The 23,657-nt window shown below is 44.2% G+C and overlaps 1 long non-coding RNA gene across 3 annotated transcripts; it reads left to right on the plus strand.

Annotated features, from left to right (window-relative positions):
* LOC142590565 (uncharacterized) lies at nt 1–8,292 on the plus strand. Of its 3 annotated transcripts, XR_012830184.1 has the most exons (4): nt 1–81; nt 161–236; nt 3,211–3,363; nt 7,422–8,292. It is a non-coding gene; the product is annotated as an uncharacterized LOC142590565 (long non-coding RNA). The 3 variants fall into 3 exon arrangements; XR_012830185.1 differs by lacking the exon at nt 3,211–3,363 and having other exon boundaries at nt 7,422–8,287; XR_012830183.1 differs by lacking the exon at nt 1–81 and having other exon boundaries at nt 89–236.
* Nucleotides 8,293–23,657: the final 15,365 nt, after the last annotated feature.

A 23,657-nucleotide genomic window follows, 5' to 3' on the forward strand; every position in this document is an offset into this window, starting at 1 on the left:
CTCAAAGGTGAGCTACGCTCAAACAACTGGACAAAGATATGGATAGTTTATTTTTTGGGGCTTGTGCTAGCGTAAGCTATCGTAAGTACTTCACTTTTCCATTCGATGTGCCTCTACTATGCAAACCTACGCTTTCGGCTGCCTGATACTTCATTTCCAGGTTCCTTACCAGCTTATTTTCCTTGTGACGCATCCCGCGGACCGCCGCACCGATCAGCCAGTGCTACAGTGTACTGGTAAGAGCCTTTTTCACAATCACTTAAACGTAACATTACCTGGTTACGGTGCTGCTACACGGCAGAATGTGTAAATGGCAGATGACCCAAGTGCGGCATGCGCGCGCACTTGCTTAGAGAAAATAAAGAGTATTCATAATTTATCTCGCAATGTAAACGCACATTCCTGACACATGGTTCAGCTCTGCCGTCCGCCGACTAAGGGCGGTAGTGAATGAAGTCGCTAAATGAGTGCTTTGCGGCGTCATTGCACGCGCGGGAAACAGCGTTCGTTTACATAGTAATATGAGCATTTACATAGCAATATCGCTGCGCTGTCAACAGCCATTCTCTGGTAACCTTTCTCCGCAGCGTAACGCTCGAGTGCTCTGTGCAGATGTGACAAAGGTTGTGTATGCGGTCGGTATTTGTGATTTTCTAGAAAGAAGCTTCATTACAAAGTACATGATCAGGCTGCGTGGTCGTCCATTCTACTAGAGCGGGACAATCAATAAACGATACAAGCATGGACATACACATGCTGTTGCCAAATAACCCTTATGGTGGGTCCATTTAATACTGGTGATTTAATCGTGGATGAAGACTGGGATGTTCTCTTTATGTGCTTGCTTCAAAGTAGGATAAATCGAAACGTGGCCAACAAATTTTACTAGTGTTATAAGGTTTTGTGAGAAAGGGTGTTGTGTATTGCTTTGTAACGAGTGAATTTTAAGAGTGTGACATTGTCTCCCATCGCACGTGTATATCCCGGCTGGAAGTTATGTTCATGTGCTCAACAGTGCTTCAGGAACCCTCTGAGCGCTTACACGTTGGTATTATAGCCACTTGTGAATTCTGGTCCTAATGTAAGCATTAAGGGGTTTTAGCACTCCTCTTAGTGATAACCTTAGACGTTAATTCTATAGTGTATATTGTTAACTGACAAGCTGGGTCTGGTAAGTTTTACATCTTGACACTAAGAACCTGTGGCATGATGAGTTTGCGCAAAAGAACAGTGTAGGTGCCATCATATATACATTCATTGTCATTCACGCACACTATTGGAGGGACTCCAATCTACATTAAGTACAGCGCAATCGGCGCCAGTACCAGTGGTTGCTCAATGTGTGGTTTGGAATTTACGCCAGTGCAATAATCAGTACCATCTTCAATCACGCACTGACTGGACAGCGTTATGTGAACAATATCCTTGAAGGAGTGGTTGATGAGTTTCTCAGCAAAGTCCCACTGTCACATCTTCCGCTTCTGCTGTATCAGCAAGATGGGCCACCTGCATGCAGCAGCAGCCGAGCACGAAACTGGTTGGGTGCTACTTTTCAAATAGATTGGAAGGCATGAGCCTGTAAATAGGCCGGCTAGGTCACCTGACCTCTCTCCGTTAAGTTTCTTTCTTTGGGGTTATGTGAAAGATTGTGCCGGACGTCAGATTAGTTCAAGGTAAGGATAATGGATGTCTGCCATAGAATTCCGGCATCGGTCATCAAGAAAGCCACTAAAGGTGTGATAAAATAGACAGTACTGCGTAGCTGCAAAAGGAGACCTATTTGAACACGTCCTCTAGGCTGATGTTCAACGGGGCTTACGAATTAATAGATAGTAAGAGCACACAGTTTTTTTTTTTGTCTGTGTGTGTGTGTGTGTGCCGACATTCTGATTGCCAGTTCGGCTCATAGAAGCGGTATATTTAATTTCGTGAACGCATTGGTTTTGCCTTTTCTCTACAAGTTGGTCGCTTTCCAGTGTGTTTATTTTGCTTTTATTTGTTGACACGAACCTGTTTTTGCAGCACGTATACACTTTCATGAAAAGTAAGACGCTCACTTTATATTGGCTTTGGTCCGAAGCAAGTTTCTGGTGTGAAATATAACTTCGCCCGCACTCTTTCGATGCGGTGCGAGCAAAGTCTGGATTTTGAAACATTCTGTGCCTATTACATTGCTCTTCACATTTCGTGTGTGGTCAGAGCTGCACTTTGGCTGCGTTATCAAGGTGCTTTTGTTATCATTTATCAGTCGGCCTTGAGAGAGAGATAATAAGTGTGACGTAGAGAGAAAGGAGTAGCTGCGAAGCTGCGAAACCTGCTGTTGGGGCTCCTTCCGTACCATTATCAAGGTGGTGCGCTGTCTCTTCGGGTTTGCGATAGGCAATGCAGTTACTTTCAGTCAGCTTATTTGAGGGCACTGCTTTATGATGTGGGTGAGAGTTCACTCACATGGTGTTTTTCATAGTTCGTGAGGTTATTTTCCCATCGGTAAAATTGTACGCAATTAGTATGTGGCTGAAAACACTGCAGTTAGATGTCATTTTGGGATGCCAACAAATACCTCATTGACACTTTGAAAATTATGAGAGTACTTCTCGAGTTAGATAATTGTAATTACCAAATTAAATCTCAGTAACGAAAATTACTGGCTACTACTCCACTTTACTGGAAACAATATGCACTAGGTTTTCTTCGAGTAACGGAACTGTTTTTTTTTTTTAAATCTTAGTGCATGATAGCTGTGGAACACTCTCTCTCTTCATCCCTATACCCCTTTCCCCAGTGCAGGGTAAAAAAACGGACATGCGTCTGGTTAACCTCTCTGCCTTTCCTCTCTTCTATTTCTCTCTCTATATAATTCACTCAGTAACCGTAATGAGGCCAAGCCAGATTCACTCGAAATCAGAATCAACAGCAGTCATGTGCGGCAGCACTTATGCTCGGACTAGCAGAAAAATAAGAGAGGCTGCAGTTTTGCAGAAAGGCGAAGCAGTGTTAGTGATAGCCAAGTATGCGACAATTACACGAAGGAAGATTACACCAGCAAGGGGACTCAGGCTGTGAAATTGAACTGTCTCCTACTACGAGGTCTTGTATATACTTAGCGCCATCACTTCAGTGCTCAAGTCTTCGAGGTCAAGCGAAGTTTCTTGAAGTGCAAGAAATATATATATATATATATATGTATCGTAAGGAACTGCTTTATTCCAGCCAAGCTCGGACTACTACCTCGAGGATTAAACTGTGCTGCTGGTGATGATATATGCAGATGGAAAAGATGTGCAGATGATGAAGTTGAAAGTCAGGCATGTGTTGTGCCCATGCTAATTCTCTCTCGCTGTGGAAGCGGCCACCTGGCAGCGCGTAAGTACTATAAAATGCGTCAAGTATTTGGTTTTAAGCAGGAGACATGCACTATCTCTGTGCCACAGCAACGGGAATTGGGTGGCGTTCTAACAAGCGAGACATGGTAATTGACAGGTGATGTCTGCTGAATGACCGTGGAAAGTCGAATAAAACACGAGAAATTTTTTGCATAAGCCAGGAATGCACACAGGAGTCCAAAGAACTTCTCACCAGGAGAAAAAGTCACAGCACAGTGGGTCCAGTCGTAACGAAACTTGCGAGCGTCCTGGGAGACGCCGGTGTTAAGCGGGGCGAGGCGTCTGCACTCTGCGAGGCGAGACACAAACTGTTCCAAGAAAGGAACTGATGGGGGTACAGGAGTCGAAAGGAATGATACATCAAGAATGAAACTTGGTGAACAGCCATAGATGAAGAAAAAATGTTAAAAGCCAGTAGTACGTTGCGTAGCCATGTTATAGGCGAATGTCATGAACGGCAGGATTGCGTCCCCGTTCGTGTGGCCAGGGTGGATGTACGTACATCACAATCATGTCAGAGAGGGTATGGTGAAAACACTCCGTCAACCTTTTTGCTCTGCGGATGGTAACTGGAAGTCGTCTTGCAAATTGTGTTAGAGGCGCACAGAACTTCGGTAAGGATAGAAAAGAGGAAGACTGCTGCGGTCACTGAGGAGAATGTGCGGAGCGCTGCAGTGTAAGATAATGTTGTGTAGAAAGAAATTGGCGATTTCAGCAGCAGTCCCGGATGGTAGAGATGCTGTCTCCGCATAGCGTGTTGGTCTATGGCCGTTGCAATCTAACAATTTCCATGTAAGGTCATGGGAAGAGGACCGTACAAGTCTATTCCAACTACTTCAAAAGGCGAAGCGGGACAAGGCAGAGGTTGTAAAGAGCCAGAAGGAGCTGTTGGGTTTGCTTTGACAATGAACGCAGGGTGCAACATACTTCGCAACGGCTGAAGATGGGCCAGGCCAGGAGCAGCGACTTCATATTCTGTTGTAAGTCTTGTGGTAGCCTAGATGACCAGTCGTCGCATGATCGTGAAAGGCTTCAAGCACCTCACATTGCACAGAACATGGTATGACCGGGACCCATTTGTTGCCATCGATCTGATAAATGTTGCGATGTAAAACCCCATTGTGCAGCTTGAATTGATTAAGTTGTCGACGAAGTCTGGCATTTGGAGGCGACGAAGAATCTTCCATGCGTTGGAGAATAGTTCAGCAGTATGGGTCGACGCGTTAGTGGGACACAAGGACAGATGGGCTGTCGTGTCTTAGCCATTCGAGGGTTACAATGGGTAAAGCCGATGAAGAGGACTCGGGATGTACACAATCACGGAGAGGTTATGGTGAATCGTCATGATTCGGCAGAGGGTAGCAAGAGAGAGCATTGGTGTCTTGATGCTTCTTTGCAGCCCTGTAGGTGACATTGAAATCGTACTCCTGTAGGTGAAGCACACAGCAACCCAGGTGACCTGATAAATTCTTTAGCGATGAAAGCCAGCACAGTGTGTTATGGTCGGTAACGACTGTGAAATGGTGGCCATGAAGACATGGGTGAAATTTTTGCACTGCCCAACAGCAAGGCACTCCTGCACTGGTTAGTGCACGACTAGCATAAGCAATTACTCGTTCGCGGAATGTGTTGTCACATTGCAGTAGAATGGCACCGAGACTGACTGCTAGCGTCGGTGTGAAAGATGGTGGGCGCGGTCGGATCAAAGTGGCACAGTACTGGGTCTGACGTCAGGGCATGTTGCAAAAGCAGGAAAGCATGTTCACATTCGTCGGACGAAACAAAGGGTGCATTACTGGCGAGGAGTTGATGGAGCGGGGACGTAAACGTAGCGAAGTTGCATATGAAGTGCCGGAAGAAGCAAGTCCAGGAAAACTGTGCATGTCTTTTTGACGCAGTGGACACAAAATTCGAGGATGGCAGTAAGCTTCTCGGGGTCCGGTCGAATACCTTCTTTGCTGACTATGTGCCTCACAACTTTGATGGCCTTGCTGGCCAAACTGCATTTGTGTGTGTGTGTGCGTGTGTGTGTGTGCGTGTGCTGAGCTGCAAACCAGCATTTGCAAGACAGGCAAGGACTTCATCAAGATGTTGCAAATGTTGTGAGAACATGGTTGAAAACACAATGTCGTCGAGATAGCACAGACAGGTTTTCCATTTCAAGCCACACAAGACTTCTCGATCATGCGTTCGAATGTGGCAGGCACATTGCAGAGTCCAGAAGGCATCGCACTGAACTCGTAGAGCCCATCAGGGGTAGCAAATGTTGTTTTTGCTTTGTCGGATTTGGACGTCGGTATTTGCCAGTAGCTTGGTCTAAAGTCAAGGCTAGAAATATATTCAGCACCGTGGAGTGAATCTAGTGCATCATCCATCCGTGACACGGGGTAAACATCTTTGCGCACGATTTTGTTCAGCGCACAGTAATAGACGCAAGAACACACTGAGCTGTCTTCGTGACAATTGCAACGACATGAGTGTCAACAGCTCAACTGACAGTTGATCCATGAGGCAACAGTTGGGGTTCGATTTGGTTTATTGCAGTAAGCAATGCAGACCCCTCAGAGAAGCGAATAAGGCCAGGCGTAATCAGAATTGCTCGAGATAGGGTATGGTCATAGGGTAGAATGAATATGCCGCCATCCACAATGTTACAGGAGTTGACACCTATAATCTCTTCTCTAGGTGGCCAAAGAACGTAATCGGAAGAGGTGACGAGACAAATGCATTCTTCGAGGTTAGGAAGAGAACTGCCAGTGGCATCCAGTTGTGTGAGGCGCTGACGACAAGAGATAGAAGCGAACGCCAAAGATAAGAAGTCCCACCCCAAGATGAGCTCATGGGTCACTCACGAAATACCGCAAAAGCAATGTGGTGAAGAATTTAGTCTATGGACACGTGAACAGTACACGGTGCGATTGGACGAATAATAACGTTGGCCGCTGCACAAAGAGAAAGGCCGGAGTAAGGCAATTCTTGTGTTTTATAGAGTCCCGAACAGTCACATGGCAATAATCGCCAAGCGTCTTGTAACAGGGAGCCACCTCAGAATTGCACCAAACAAAGATGATGGTTGCAGCCAGTCTTGCCAGATAACTACATTTTGACTATTCTGTATTGTTTGCATTTTTTGTGCAAAAGGAATTCTCGCAGAGAGTTTTATCTTCAGTGGCCTTCAGTTGACGTCATCTGCTACAACTAGCACATAAGTTAACTCCATAGCACCACTAGGATGGAGACATTGTGTCGTGGGATGCTTCCTTAAGTGGACAAGAAGATTCTAAAGGAAAAGTGTGAGATGGTTACAGTAATAACCAAGGCATTTGGCATGGGAATGACCCAGCTATGAAGGTATTATCAGATGTGGACAAGCATATAATACTAAATGGCGCCTTGCACGAGCCCCAAGTGTCAAATGTAATGAGTATTGTGCATTGAAAGGGCCAAAAATGTTTTGTACATGCAAGGGAACACTATGGGCATTTGATAGCAGTTGCTTAGATGTACTACATTAACAGGAACCAAACAAACTCCCTTAGACATAAGCATGCAGCAAATTCAAGGACTAGATGAAGCTTCAAAGAAGTAACTGCATTTCATGTAGGATAGGTGTGAATGACCTTTGTGCATGAGATCAGCGACAAAAACACTAAATGAATGCAGTACAGTGTCTGTATCATATCTTGTGCAGACCAAACTAGCCTGGAGTTTCAGCGTTCCTTGTCAGTTCATTTAAATAGGCACTACATTGTTCAAAGTGCAATATTGTTCTACAAAACATAATATGCAAGATGTAGCATGCTAACCCTCGTGGCTCAACAACTACTGAACCGAAACCTCAATGAGCAGTGAAGCTTCCTTGTAATTTTCATCGTAACCATACTTTTGCTCTTGAAAGTGAACCTCTTTAGTGAATTTGCTTGTGTATTAATTTTTCATTAGGCAAGTATTTTTTATACATGTTAATGTCTCAATCCTGCTTTCTCTTTCCGGAGCTAAACAAAATGCCTCTTATTTCAATTTGATCTTTTGACCTAGGAAGCCATCATCTGGTGCTGTGTACAGCAAGCACATGCTTCGGGCAAGGAGGGAGCCAGCACCATATCTACATCAGCAAGAACCTCGGTGCTCAAAATAAACATTTTCTGTGCAAATAACTGTCTTTTTATACTTCCAGCATGAATTAATAAGTTTCTTTTGCCTTCACATGCAGGAAGGTTTATAGGAATAAATAGTGACTGTTGAATGCCCAGGAAAAGCCTTGAAGCCGTTTTACTTGTACAGTGATAAAGTACATGTGTACTTGAACTTGATAGTACAGAAACGAAAGGCAAAGAAACAGGCAAAATGCTTGGGGCAGCAGTGGTATAAATGGTAGATGAACACAGCTAATTGTGCTGTCCAGTTTCATTCAGTTTGACCAAGTGTTGCAAGAATTGCCTTCAATATGAATCATTCAGTTTAGCCAGCTAAAGTCGAACTCGTACAAACTTTGGAATGTCTGCTGAGAATTTTAGCATAAATGGTATGTGTGCATCCTTCAGCAGCACTACAAGCCCAATAAGGTTTTTGCGTTACTGTCCCCCCTCCCTTGGGGTTATGGCAGTGTCTACTTCAAGTGCTTGAGGGTATAATGGAGAATGACTCCAATTTGCTATAAATATGTGCAGTGTTGATGCAGAAATGAGAAGGCTATATAAATATGCAGGACAAGAGCTGGTAGGCCTGGTTATAAGCATGAATTAGAAATTTATAGACCAAAGGCAATATGAATACAATATGTTAAATTACATCCATATATGGGAACTGCCCACATGAAAGGAAAGAAAGTGCAATACTTGCAACCTACCAACAGAAACATCAGTCTAGGGAAAGATTCTGTAAGGATCCACTAAGTGGACTATTTCAGCACACACTGATTAGGTAGCGCTCTAAGTTGGTAGAGCAAGCAGCAATTGTCACCGTGGGCTCTTGTGCTCTATTCATTCAGCGTGTACAGGAATGGACAGTCCACTTAGTCAACACTTACAGACCAGCCCCCTAGGGCTGTGGAAGCACGCAGTATATTAAGCTTAAGTCTGGAGTGCTACCTCCTACTTATGTTGGAAGTCCTCCTGTTTACCTGTGCCTTTCAACTGAGAGCTGAGCACCGCCTAGGTTAAGTCAGAAAAAGCAACCAGCGTCCATAGAATTCAAACTATTACTATTTGCCCTGTAAAAGGGGACAGTGGAGCCTAAAATGACACTTGACTTGGGCCATATTTTTCGCGATATGCCCGAGAATATTGGGATTTCCCACCAATTTTACCCTTCCTACATCACATAGCGAACAACCTGAAAACTTAACACTGTTGCGCAGAGCGATGAAGGGTCAGGATTTGAGCGAGAAAACAACACACGACACCTGAGCGCAAACTATGAACTGGTTTTTTTTTTCTGCAAGTGAAGCGTACATAAAGCCTACACGCATGCACAGGAGTCCTCTTCCCAGTCTACCTACACCCTCTATTGTCAGCGATTATGCTAATCTCTTTATTGCTGAGTGAAATAGACGGCGGGCTGACACATGAGCCCTGTGGGTCCACCTTGAGGTTTTATGCATCCACAACTTCTCTTTTCCTTTGGTTCCTACTTTTCAGCAGAATCATTGTCTTGTGATAATCACCAGTTCATAGTTTGTGCTCAGGTGTCGTGTGTTGTTTTCTCGCTCAAGTCCTGTCCCTTCGTCACTCCGCACAACAGTGTTAAGTATGTCGAACCAACTAGCCCACTGCACAATTTTCCTGAACTTGAAAACAATTGTAAACTAAAGTCCGTGAGAAACAAAGTGTTCTGCCATGACATACAGATTTATGCATGATCACTTTGCTATATAAAAATACAATTTTAGCCAATGTTAACAAAGAGCTTCACTTTTGGAGTTCACTTAAGTAATGTCTGTGATGCATTGTGACAGTACGAGGTCCTGGAGATGCTACTGTGGAGATATGTCAACATTGAGCCTATTCCTGTTTAATCTATGGATAGATGCCTTCACGAAGAGTTGGAGAAACTGCACAATACAATGTTTTATATCACATGTAATAATTATGCTGTGATAAAGTGTACACGCTGAGCTTAATGTTTTAGAAAAGCTCAAGAAAAGGCTCCAGAATAGGTATGATGGATAGGCAACCTTTTATTTGGCTCTCTTCATAGTGAAGTCTGGACGCATCACCTCAGCCACACTTAGTAATATTTGTGGGCTCGTACTGCCCATGCCTTTACTGCACAAGTTGCCTTGGTGCTCCCAGTCTTGACAGGTAACACTTAAGCACCCTCTCATGCACATGTTTGTTTCAAAGCTACAGTTGCTAACTAAAGTAACTCCCACATGCGATTCTGTAACTCTAGACCTAACTGCAAAAATGCATGCAGTACTACGAGTTTGGCATGGAGTTCACATGATATGTGCACAACTTCAAATTTCGTATAGGCAACAGATAACTGGTAACCTGTTAGAGTAACAAAATGGATGCCAAGGAAAATTCACCCAAAGCCTTAGGCAGGAAAATGAGGTGTTGTGATGAGATAAATAGCAATCACTTTGATCGACTGACTAAAAGCTGGCAGGGGTATTGCATTTGACATGATTGAAATGAGCTGCAGCATGGCATGGTAACTGTGGCAGCCTTTACAATGCCGCACTCTCTGAATTACACTTGTGTGCACCCATATGCTGCAGCGACCAACTGTTTTTATTCAAGAAAGCCAGGTTTGTGGTTCAGCACACATCATACGCTGGCAAACTCACTGATGAGTCAACTCCCTCAGATCATCCCATGAGTCTGAGTGAGCCCAGCTGAGCAGTATTTTGGCGAGTTTGAGCCCGAGTGAGCTCGGCTGAGTAGTATATTCTTATGAGTTCAAGTGAGCAGCTAAGTATAATTTTGGCGAGTCTAGATAGGGAGTTCCGATTATTTTGCCAACATATATATGGTCCGTGTACTTTCGAAATTCAGGTACGACACTTGCGCATAGGTTGGAAATTAAGCTTCTCGCCAAGTGACTACTGCAGAAATGATCATAGAGCTAGAGAAGAACGATACGCCTTAATGATGCAGCGTGCCGCGCGGGATCCATGTGTGCAGCGTTCCAGTGGATGGGTGCGTGTTTGGGAAATTAAGGGGTTTCGGCCCATCCACAGATAATTTCCATAATACCTTTCTCCATAGTGTATTATTGCGATAGCAATTTTTGGACACCCCAAGCGAATTTTCGCCATCGCCCTGATGTTTGGTTTAAAGTCTAAGTGTGACAAAAATTATAGTGCCCCGTTGCATCCCACATGCTGGGGGTAATTGCGAATGAAAGGGTGCGAGGGTGAGCCGAGAAGGATGGCAGCTTTATGCGCGCTGTCCACGTCCCGTGATCAAGCGCGCGCTAGGGTAGGAGAGCGCGCGACGTCTCTTGCTCGGCCGTGCCCGTGCATATGGCTGTCCGCGCGCAGCAGAGTGCATATACACGGCCCGCTCGTGCCACATTTTTTACAGTAATTTGCGGGCGGTGTAAAGGCGGGAAGCCGACGTGGCTGCTGGTTTCACGAGTGTTGGAAGTAGCGTTATCTAAGTTTCTGACGAAACTTAGAGAACAGTGACTTAAAACAGTGACTTCCTTAGAGGGGCCAAAATTTTGGGGCGTATGAGCGGCACGTATAGTAGAATGCAGTGTTCCATTGTAAAAAAAATTTTGATGTGACAAAGTAGAGTGCTGAGCGTTAGGTCTTTGTTACATCAAGGTTCAACAAAAATTAAGCGCTGGAAATCAGCGCTGGACGCATATGCAACTCCTTACTCCACACTGAAAACATTTGAGAAAACATTTTTAAAAAATACTTTGTACATTTGTATAAATCCCTACCTGCAGATATTCCTCTGGGTTAGCCTAATTATGTGCTGCCTACTTACTGACGCAGCATACGTATCATTGCGAAATTTATAATTTTTTGCTTTTAGAAAAAGCATCGAGTTATTGAATTTTGCGAACAGAAAAAAAATTGCAACTTCCAACATAGCGCGCTTCCTAGGCTATTAAATAGCTACAATGTTCAAGGAACGCACTGTTTCCATGAGTGGTTTACTCATGCAGTAAGATGTACTGCTCCTACACCTTGTAATAAAAAGCATATGCATCGACACATAGCAGCTGATATTCTTGCTTATTTTCTCATCACAGAGGTAGATGGGGCACATGAACCTATATGCTCACACAAATCAACGTGACCAACTACTGCGGAGACATGGCAACGAATTCTTTGTTTACGTTGTACACCACAAGTGCGAGGTTTGCGCATTAATTTGACTTCATGAAACCCTATTTATACTACAGGCTTTACGGCAATGCTTGCATGCAGTGCGGTGAAGCGCTCGACAAAACTGCACATATTATATGGTTTGTTTGATATTAACTCGAGATGCAAACGTTTGTGCAGGCAGGCAAGCAATGTTTCCATTCACGCAGCGCACCAAAAGAGCGTGGTATATGCATTGATCTGGTTTCATGACATCGTACTTTTGCCACTAGCTTTACGGCAGTGCTTGTGTATAGTGCTGCGAAGCACGACGGAACTGCACATTATTATACGGTGTGCTCGAAATCCACTCGAGATGCAAACGTTTGTGCAGGCAGGAAACGAATGATTTAATTCACGTAGCACAACACGAGAGCGCGCTCTATGCAGTCCTTTGATTTAATAAAACTATTTCTGCCACAGGCTTCACAGCAATACTTGTGTAGAGGGCTGTGAAGCTCGACGCAGCTGTAACAACATCCCACGGTACACCCGATTTTTACCGAGTTTGTTTTAAAGGGCCCCTCACAGGCTACATAACAAATTTTGGTTATACGCTGAAAGTTGTTACGTGCCCTCTAAGAAGTGTTCTACCGCAAGCATTTTTCAAATTGGTTCATTAACAGCAGAGAGAGAATGATTGAAGTGCCGCGAACACATGATTTCAGGAGGCGAACGTCGCCGCCTATATAAACACTATCTCGACTTTCCCCGTTTCGCCTGTGTAAGCAATTTTCCTTCACTGCGTTCTCCCATACAGGAGCCGAGGGGTCGCGCGGCGGGTATACCCTGCCGTCTTCTTTTTTTCACCGTCACCGGCACACTTCCGGTGACGGTGTCGCGCGAGCTCTTGCGCTTGTCTCGTTTCCTGTAGCGGACGATAATGCGCACTCTACACGAGAACACGTGATTAGCGGTATAAGTCAGTGCCCCAGCACTGAGGCAAACGCGAGAGGATGAAAGAGCATGATCACCCGCTGTGGTTGCTCAGTGGATATGGTGTTGGGCTGCTGAGCACGAGGTCGCGGGATCGATCCCGGCCACGGCGGACGCATTTCGATGGGGGCGAAATGCGAAAACACCCGTGTGCTTAGATTTAGGTGCACGTTAAAGAACCCCAGGTGGTCAAAATTTCCGGAGTCCTCCACTACGGCGTGCCTCATAATCAGAAAGTGGTTTTGGCACGTAAAACCCCAAATATTATTATTAAAGAGCATGATCGCAATGCTGGAACACAGTAGACAATGACGTATAGTTTCGTTCTCTGCGCGCGTGCAAACGTCGGAAAAAGGAGACGAAACGGAAATTAATCTCTCTTGCTACAGTGCGAAGTAAAACAAAAGCAGCCAGACATTCGGGTTGTATTTTTCATTATTTCTCTAAACTTTAATTAGTCCACTGAAGCAACAGATTCAACAAACAACTGATGCTGCCTTGAATCTAAGTCACGTGTTACTCTGAGTGCCATCACAGCACAGCCTGTGCTCCTATGCAGCAGCAAAGTTACGGGCATTCATCTGCTTGCTGCTGCGATAACATTATGACACTTGAACTCAGAGGTACGATTTTTGTTGTGTGAGGTTATAGATAGCCAGTAGGCTACTTGTCTGATGTTAAATGCTATGACCCACTGGCAATCCACGATGCACTCAATGAAAACGTTTTTATGCTGTGTGCGGCGCGTGACTCACCAGTGACCCACACGCAAGAATTCTCGCTCTTGTGTTGCCATCTGAGGTTTGAAATTGCAACTAATATATCTTTTTACTGCACTGGACATGGGGTGGCATGTTTGTTTCGGAGAGTGGAGTGGCGGCACATTTCTCAGTTGGGTTTCTTGCAAACTTTTCGCCGCAGTTCTTGAAATACGTGCCGTTGGAATAAGTACCTGCATTTTTTTTGCTACTCCCAAACTTTTCAGCGTGTCTCATAGATAGATCCTCATGCCCCTTATGGATGCAAAAAAAAAAAAGCACAATGCAGAGGAAACAAATAAACTTCGTTTTGGGCCAGAAGAATGCACCAGCAACTTCGCGATCACCAGCGGATGAGTCGAGTGCTTCAGTGTCAGATGTTCAGCAGTGGACAGACAGTGAAATCAGTGAGAAAGATAGTGTTTACGAACCATCACAGACCTCAGCCAGCATGTCGAATGGAGAGCCAGACCTGACTGATGATTCTGAGGTGAATGATTCAGGATACGATGCTCTCATTTCTCTCAGCCCATCTCTAGAGAAATGGACACCGGCAACAACCACTTCGCCTAGTGTGACACCACACTCTAGGCCGCCCACTATCATTCAGTTGCCATCTAGCCGTTATGCCCCATCTTTATGTTCACTGTTTATTACGGATGACATTTGGCAAATGATGGTCAATGAAACAAACAGGTTCACACAACAAGTGTTGAAGTCAACTACTCCTAAATCTAAATCACGGTTGAAAAATTGGACGGAAACCAATGCCAAAGAAATGAAAGCATTTATTCGAATACTGATTTGTATTGGTCTCCTCTGCCTTCCTACTCCCAAATCTAAATCAAAGTTGAAAAATTGGATGGAAACCAATCTCCAACAAACGAAAGCATTTGTTGGAATACCAATTTGTATTAATCTCGTCCATCTTCCTATCTGAGTCACTACTGGGCAAAAAGTAACCTTTATGGTGTTGAACTCATTCGTCAAAATATGAGCCGTGACCGCCTTTTCCCTACTTTTGAGGTTCCGGCATTTTGCGGACAATTAACTGGTTGCAGAGTTGCAGGATCATGTCTTTAAGATTCATCCTCTGGTAGAGAAATTGAACCAAAATATTTGCCACTGTGCTTGAGCCGGGAAAGGAGGTTGTGATAGATGAAACAATAGTGCCATGGCGTGGCAGACTTTCGTTCTTACAGAGTCAGGCTGTTCAAGGCATGTACCAAAGACGGTTACAGGCTAAAGGTTGATGTATATGCCGGAAAGTGTGACTGAACAGTTGGCATCGGACATGCCGAAGATGTATGCTTGAAACTCCTGCAAAATTACAAGGAAGTCGCGTGCCCGCTGTACGTAGACAACTTCTACATGAGCTTGCCGCTCACTCTTCGCCTTCTAAAGGAAGACACTTTCATTCGTGGCACAGTTCGCTCAGTGAGGAAAGGGCTGCCAAAAGATCTCACTGAAGTAAAGGTTGCAAATGGCAGTGTTACCGGACTTCAGTCCAAAAATGGAGTGAAGGCACTGAAGTGGATGGACAAGAGGCCTGTTCTGATACTCACACCTGTTGCCAAATATGAAGCAACTTTGGTGGACAGTGGGAAGAAAACAAGGGACGGCGCACCAATCATGAAACATCAGGCCGGTCTCGATTACAATGCAGCAAAAAAGGGCATCGACTATAGTGACCAAATGACGTTATACCACAACTGCTTTAGAAAAGGACTCAAGTGGTACAGAAAGGTAGCTGTTGAGTTGCTTGTTGGAAGTGCCATCATAAATGCGTGGAACATTCGTGGCATGCTTGAAGGAAGCTCTACGCCAATTATAAAATTTCAAGATGAACTGGCTCATTCACTGTTCGGCCCTCGTCAAGACAACATCGAAGAAACTCGTGGGAGAAGTGTCCACATGCTAAGAAAAACTGGCACATCGGCACACGACACTCAGTGGCACTGCACTGGCTGCTATGCGGCCAACAGTACCAGCAATAGCCCAAACACTATGGTGAGAGTGAGAAAAGTGACCACTTTCTGTGAATAACGCTTCGGCAAGCCATTCATCTGTTTTTTGTGCTTTAATTCTAAGCACAAGTAACCTGAGAAGCAAGCTAGCTTCAACTGTAAAATGAGTAGGATGAAAACTTCAAGACATGGCTAATGTTCATACTAAATTTTAGCCTTTCTCTAACTAATAAATATTTCTAACACAGGAACTGACTTCTTGTCTTTTCTAATGGCAAGCACTTTGTAGTTCAGCATAGGTTTCTAGCATCTTGAATCCATTGAGGGGCCAGAGAATGTATTAAAGAAAGATAAAAATGCATAATGTTGTGCTGAATGTGATCAAGACACATGTACAAGAAACTATAGTTATTAGTTCGATGAGGACAGTAATGTGCTTTAGCAAGTTAGAAATTTGTTACCAACTTGCCCACATTCACATCTTAACTGATTTAACAATGTTTCCACTACGTGGAGAACCTTGATCTACAGTGCTTTTATCACCCTGAAGAAGGTTGGTGTTCCTATTATAACACGTGTACTTAAGAAGCTCAATCTCTCAGGATTTCATGTTGTTTTACGTGACATAAGCTTACGAGGCTTACAGATTACGTGCTCGTATCTCAACGTAAATACTAACTTCCTTTTCAATGATTTTCATTTCTGTAAAAGCACAGTAAATTTCGTCAGACGAGAAGTGCAAATGCGTTTTTTATTCTTTCATACTTGGTGCTTGCTATTATACAACTTACTTATATTACAACTTGCTTGTTTAGAAAACTCATAAAGAACACTCCCCCCACTTTTTTCTTTTTCTTCTTTTACTTTCAATTGACTCTGACTTTCATTATGTTAATAAACTTCAGAAGAGCTTGCTCTCAGGCTAGTTTGTACACACTGCTAAGAATGAAAAAATGTAGAGAAATTGGGACAAGAAAGAAAGGCTTACAGAATGCTGATTTGCGCGCAGCAATTTATATCAAGGATGGGGTGCTGGACCAGGGAAGCTAAGAAGCCGCCACAACAAACTAGGGGAGCTAGGTAAATGGCTTCGATGTCCACACAGAAACATAAATATAGGCATGTTAGAGAATGCTGTGTCATTCAACAACCCCGTGAATGTTGAAAAGTGGGACAGTGATTAGCTGAAAAGAGTTTCAGAGAGCTCCAGGGAGTGGGGAGATAGATACGGTAAGGGGGCTAGGCTGGTGACGCGCATTAAGGGCATCAAGAATGAAGTGAAAAATTATGGAACATAGGGGGATTGTCTCATCACTGCTCGATCGCTCTACACCAGATAGCCGTGGCCAGTTGCCTTAGCCGAGATTCACCAACCCTGTCATAGCATGTGCTGTGCTTGCTGCTCTGCAGTCTTTAAAATAGGCAGGTGTCAGGGAAGCATGCCCATAATGCCTGCAATTAAGTAATAGGCGACTTGCAAAATAGTGCCCGCTCTCTTCCATACACAGCCATGGCTGAACCACTCACTAGCAAATCTGGTAAGAAAATAACGCTGACCTCCACTGTTACTTGGGCTGCAACAAGTCTGGGCTGCAAACAAGAAGACACAAGACAGAGCACTGTCATGTTTTTAGCACAGCTCGCTTTCCTAAGTAATGTACCAACAAGGTCATAATATACATTATATAAATACATCAATTTGTAAACAAAATGTTATTTTTAATATAGTCATTTTTAAAAACAGCACAAGGATGATAGCATAATTTTAGGCGTAGTGGCTGCATGCCTTAGCAATGAAAAACTTTTGTCAGAAGTTAAGCAATGTTGTTTTGGCAACGTAAAAATGTGCATCCTCATTGCTAAAGCATTCCTGTCCGGGGAGTGCTAGGAGTTTGTCTTGGTGTGATGTAAAACCCTCCACACATTTATATAGTGCGAGAGAGAGAGGTGATGGGGGAGTGGTAGTGGCCAGTGGAGAATCCTTCCCTGAAATAAATTTCTGGCTACGTCACTGAATGTCTGCAATGCCTTGTAATAGCAATAGGTCTTGGATGGAAACACTATAGATGATACCAGTGAACCTATTGAGCCTATTCCTGTTTAGTGAGATGATGGATGTTTTCCCAAAGAATTATATAAACTGTACAATGGAATTTTTTGTACCACCTGTAATAACCATGCTGTAAGAAAAAACAGAAAGGCTGAGCTTAAATGTTGTAGGAAATCTCTTAAGAGGCTCGAGGATAGGTATAGATGACTAACTCCCGTATTCTCCACTCAACACTCCACCTGGATTCAAATGCACAGCAGCCCCGCTCCTTGACAGAGGCGGTTGCTTAGCTTTAATTAAACTTCATGTCAATTACTGTGAAACACAGCGTCGTCTTCAGTCTAGGGGTGGCACTGCGCTCAGCTCAGTGGAATGAAGCTTCCAGTCATAGATGGTTTCAGAATACAGGGTAAGTGACCTCACATTTTACTCTCTTCGTCGTGAAGTCTAGACACCAAAGCCTCGGTTTGAACAAGTAATGCTTTAAGCGCTCTCTCATGCATATGTTTGCTTTAAGGCAGAGTCAGCTTACTATTTCCTGCTTCTCCCACATGCAAATGACACAAAAATATCTCAATAAAATGATTGTGATTTAAGTGGTACACACTCTCTGCAATGTGATTAAATGTTTGTAATAAAAGAAGCACTACTCATGTGCTGGTCAGCATCTGCAGCAATATGTTCACCAAGATATTTTTTTTGTCTCAATATATTCGATATTGTTGCAAATTTAAGAGGTTTTGCAGCTAACATGTAGCTGTTTACTTGTGTCTCGAGAACATACAGCTTTAGGTGAGAGGAGCGCTATATTGCATGAGACAAAGGAACATTTTTAGACTGCTTGTTTTATTTTTGTGCGAAAAACAATTGTGAAGGTTTTAATTGAAAAGTAATACAGTAGGTGTCGGCAACGCGAACAAGCCATGCAAAGTGTAAGCATTAGAAATGAACTATCCAGATGAGGACCCCCCACCCACTGATATATGTCAATGCTATAATATCAAATGCTGTGACATTTAACATATATGGTAACTAAAAAAAAGGATAACTAAAGCAAGAGCAGCATTAATAAAACAACAATATTAACTGCAAAATTTATATAATTTTTCTCAAAAATTTTATCTTAACATAAACTGTGGCCTCACACACAGTGGGCACCTTTGCTAACAACCTTCACATTTCACTAGTGCTAATTCTAGCTTCCCTCTAGCTTCTAGCTTGATTCTAGCTTCTAGCTCAACTGCAATGTTTTGAACGTCAGGGCATGTGCAAGTGAAAATTAGTTTGTGATGGCCATGTGGATCTGTTTCTCTGCCTGAATAATAGGGAGAGGAGGGCAATATAATTGCCTTGAGAACTATTAAGCAGAAGTAGCATGGTGGATGAGGAGCAGTGGCTGGGATAAAACATTTCAGGAGTTCAATGTAGTAAGGATACAGGAGTAATATGATTAACTTCGCAAGAATATGAGGCCATTATAACACTAAGGGAAACAGACTGGCCCATCACAATGAATTTTCAAATATTGTAACTGATCTAGAACACCTTGCACGGCTGCTGTAATTAGGAAAAAAAATGTAGCATTGTCTTAAAAGACAGCTTTTTTGTTTGTTTACTCTGCTATGCCACTGTACACATTATCACTATTACTTTTTTTTCTTTTGGAACAGAAAGTCACCATATGCCTGGAGGTTTTAGATCACCTTCTTGGTGTGCTCCCGATATATGAACAGTTCGAAAACATTAACATTGTTGCTTGGTTTATTGCCCAAGTAGACCGGCACGGAACGACTGACTAAGGAAGCAGGCATGTGAATATGCACACCCTGTATCCAATCAACCCCTATATCAATCAATTTTGTACAATTAGACCTCCATATATTGAACTTTAATGTAACAAACCGTTTTACTTTGCAGAACTTATTTGGTGTGCATATAGAAATCTTCAATTTATTGTATTCTGTTCATCTGCAATTTCAATTTACTGAAATTATAAATTCTTCTAAAACTTAAATGAGGATATGTGTTGCATTTGAACTGTAAATTCTATGGACGTACAAGCGCTTTTCGGGAGTAAAGCTTCACGATTTCCTTCCCAAGGTTATTCGACTTAAGGACAAAATTCTGCAGCAAAGTTATAAAACGACCACAGGTGACAAGCAGCTGAATGCGAGGTATCTGGTACAGACCGACGGGGGAAAACTTACAAATCACAATAGCACACATTCAGGCGAGTATGTAAACAGGCGAACTAAGCAGGGAACAAAAACAACACAGCACTGCTTTCATAGGTCCCGAATGATCAGAGTTTCGTCAGTGTTGGTGCAAGCACGCATCCGCAGATAAAACGGCTCCCACCGTGCATTGCCCAATACTTCGAGAGCTGACGCCTACACAACCACCGGGGTAGGTTATAGCACTTGTTTCTGCTCTGATCGTATAGTGTTCGAATGATGTCGCGACAACGCAGGTACTTGCAATAGGGGCGACGACCTTCCACAACTCCAGAACATCACAAAAGACCGTTTGCACATGTACTAACCAGTCAAACAAACTAACCACAGCAGCGAATACCACTTAAATCGAAAATACAACGCAGAAACACCTCGAAAAGGTTTCACCATAGAGAAAGGTTACGCCCTGTTTCACAGACGCTCACAAGAAATTCAAGAAATGTCCAAAGCGCACTACCGCCGCCTTTTAAAAATCCAACGGGAGTCAAGCCAAATCAGAAACAAGTTGGCTATTTGGGTGAACGCAACGCACCCGTTCGAACCACCGGGTACGCGCAACGCCGGCCGCTTGTCAAGTACCGTTTCGTCTGTCACAATGATTCATTTTCTACTAGAACAGCACGTGAAAAGCTCTTTTAGCTTTATTATTACATGAAAACATGTTTTGTTTAACTATGAGAACTTGTTATTGCGTGTACGCTTATATGTTACGTAAAAAGTATCAGCGGGCCGCTAAAGTTGGAGGACAGACGACAAGGTTCCCGCTCGCTTTGAAACAGTTTGTCGTCTGTGCTTGCTTTTCTTCGCTTGGTCATGTATTGTGGGTGAGTAAAGATGTAATATGCGTGAATGGAAACATTTTATGAAGATTTTACTTTAAGAACGCGTTATTTGCACAGCCATATCCACGTTTTAGACGAAGCCTCTTACAACACCAGCCAACACGAGCCTCGCAGACACATATACCGTCATTCCCATGGCGGCACGGTGCCCCCTTAAGAAACTCCCATAGACGGTGGCGCCAGATTACCGTCTAGGTGTTATAGTGGGAAACTCTATGGGCCCATGCATTGAAATCGGGAACCGCAAGAGCGCCGCCATGTTGCTATGCGCCGAGGTTGCCAGCTCCTGAGACGCTCGCTAGACTTGGTGACAGTAGACAGTTTTAATCCGGCAACAGTAGCAGCGTAGCAGCATGGTGCGAGGTGGTTAGGGGCGTATGGAAAGGGGTTATGGTACCTGGCCTCACATTCGGAAATTCAGTACTGTGCATGAAATCGGAAGTTCAGGCATGCACGGAAGCGAGACAGAGAAGTGTAGGCAGGTTGGCCTTAGGAGCACACGGGAACACCCCTAATGAGGGAGTGCAGGGGGACATGGGATGGACGTCATACGAAGGTAGAGATGCAATAAGCAAGCTAAAATATGAACAGAGACTCCCAGCACTGGAGGAAAAAAGGTGGGCAGGAAAAGTGTACAAATATCTATACATGAAAAGTTTGAACACGAAGTGGACACTCAGAACGAGGAAGCTGAGGAATAGATACCTACAGCTGAGAGAGGGGGTCCAAAGTGGTTCTAGTGTGGGAAAGGAGGTGAACGAGACGGAAAGAAAAATCTGGGAAGAAAGAATGCTCGGAAAGCCAGCGCTATCTATGTATAGGTCACAAAAACAGCAGATTAAGAGAGAGCTCTTATTTGATAACTCGCGGGGCAGCTCACTATTATTCGAAGCTAGGACGTGGGTTTTGAGAACGAAAACATACAGGGCTAAATTTGAAGACGTGGACCTTTGGTGCACAGCTTGCGGAGCCGAAGTGGAGACCACTGAGCATATAGTGCTGAGATGCACATACCTTCGCCCGACTCTGGCAGAGGGAACAGTGGCAGATATGGAAGGGGCATTGGGATTTCCCGGGGAACGAGGGCAAATAGACGAGAAAAGAGTGGCAGTAACGAAGGGGAGGCTAGAGGATTGGTGGAGGAAGTCAAGGGAGAAATAATACCTTAAATCGGGGAGATAATGTTTCCTCTACTTTTTCAGATAGTTATCTTGGGGGAGGAGGGGAGTAAAAACTAGGTTAAGGAAAAGAGGATATAAAGAAAGGGGAAAAATAGGATGGGGGAGCAAAAGGCTAGGTGGCGCCAGCCGCCGCCCGTTACAAAGGGTATAGCCGCCATCCATCCATCCATCCATCCGGTGTCTCGCTTGTAGCGTCGTGATTACAGTGCACTAGAAAATATTGGGTAGTGGAAGAAGCGGCGGTCCGGGCGCGAGGCATATTGTGCAGAAGCTCACCAGATGGCGCGAGCTCTCACTTCCCGAGCACCGGCTGAGGGAGTATGCGGCAGAACGCAGCAAGCGAGTGCGGCGGCACAGAGTTTCAGAATGCTGCGTTCATTCTTCCTCATGCCAAACATGTAAATATCGTTTTATGTAAGCTACCATAAGATCTGTAGAATCGGATGGCAGGGCACGGCACGTACCTGCAATGTCTGTTATAGCGATGCACGCACTTCGTGCACCCTCCTCCTCCCTGCAGCGACAGAGTGCACTTCTAGCATTAAAATTTCACTTCTTTTTTTTACCCAGCTGCAGCAGTAACAAGTCCTGTTCATAACATGGAAAATCTATTTGTGCTGAATGCATGCATATTTATTTATTTATTTATTTATTTGTAGAGAACCTTACAAGGCCCCTACATGGATAATTGAGTAAGGGGGCCATAGAATCAATTAAATACACACAATCTAGTAACAACAACAATACTTCTAGCTCACTGTAGTCGTGATGTATGCGTGCAGCCGTGTGTTTGGGCTTTATACATAACTTGCACGCACGTCACTTCCGGCAGCTTCCGTGACCGCGTCCGCCATTGCCGAGTACCAACCGAACCGGCAGCCGTACGGACGACTGTGTTTGCGTCTTTCCGTAGTCCTTGCTTTATTCGAAATAATGCCTATATGCGCAATATATGGTTGCCGAACAAGAAGCAAGAGTGCTAAGAGGCCCAGCTGCACTGGCTCGAGCGTAGGATTACACAGTTTGCCTAAAATAATAACTCGGCAGTGTGAGAGAACGAGGATTCTCTCCGAAAAGCGCAGGAGCCTCTGGCTTGCTCGTATTAATAGGAGCAACTTGAAGAACCTTGAAAACGTCCGTGTCTGCTGTCGCCACTTCATCACAGGTAAGGAAAAGGCACACCCGCATGCATTTACACACCGGTATAGGCAAGCCATGCCGCTGATTGCGATGCACGCACGCAGTAGATCTCGTTCACTGTTTACGTACGCGGATCTTTCTCTCGCTTCTGTTACTGCACGCTGCACGCCAGGAATTCCTGATTGCTGTTTACGTACGAATTTCGCTTTTTTCGCTGCACGCCAGCAGTTCTTGACTGCCGTTCACGTACGCTGCTCACTTTTTCTGCTCATTCTTAAAACGCTGCCTGTGCAACGTCGTGATGTGCCGTGTAAAAACATGGGTGCTTTCGTGTCGGCAGCTCGAAGTCTCGCCACCCTATGTGATCATTACATTGGGAGGCTTCGCGATGGCTCTAAATATTTGCAGGCAAGCCTTCCAAGTTGATGGATGAGGCAAACCCTGACTGGGCACCAATGCAGCATCTGCGTTACGGAAGTGAAAGACCTTTGACCAACGAAGTGAGGTTCCAGCGATCGAAGAAGCGCAGCCAAAAAAAGAAAGAAAAGGATACTGTCGAAGCCAGCGTAGCAGCGCAACAGTCTCCCGCGGGTATCGAGTTTCCCGAAAGCGGTGCAAGCTGGGAAAATGAGGCAGAATGTCGAATGGAGCTTCCAGTTTCTACTGTGGACTCAGAACCACGCAGACGTAAGTTTGCAACAAAATTTTGTGATACTGCCAACTGTGAGTCGCTTGAAATTTGGTTTGCATTTTTTTCTTCTTTTACAGGTGATATTGGTGTGCAGACAGATTTAACGGGGCACAACATCCAAGCACTTAAGGCAGACAACAAGAGAC

Source organism: Dermacentor variabilis, chromosome 8, assembly GCF_050947875.1.
Source record: "Dermacentor variabilis isolate Ectoservices chromosome 8, ASM5094787v1, whole genome shotgun sequence".
NCBI classification, from domain to species: Eukaryota; Metazoa; Arthropoda; class Arachnida; order Ixodida; family Ixodidae; genus Dermacentor; species Dermacentor variabilis.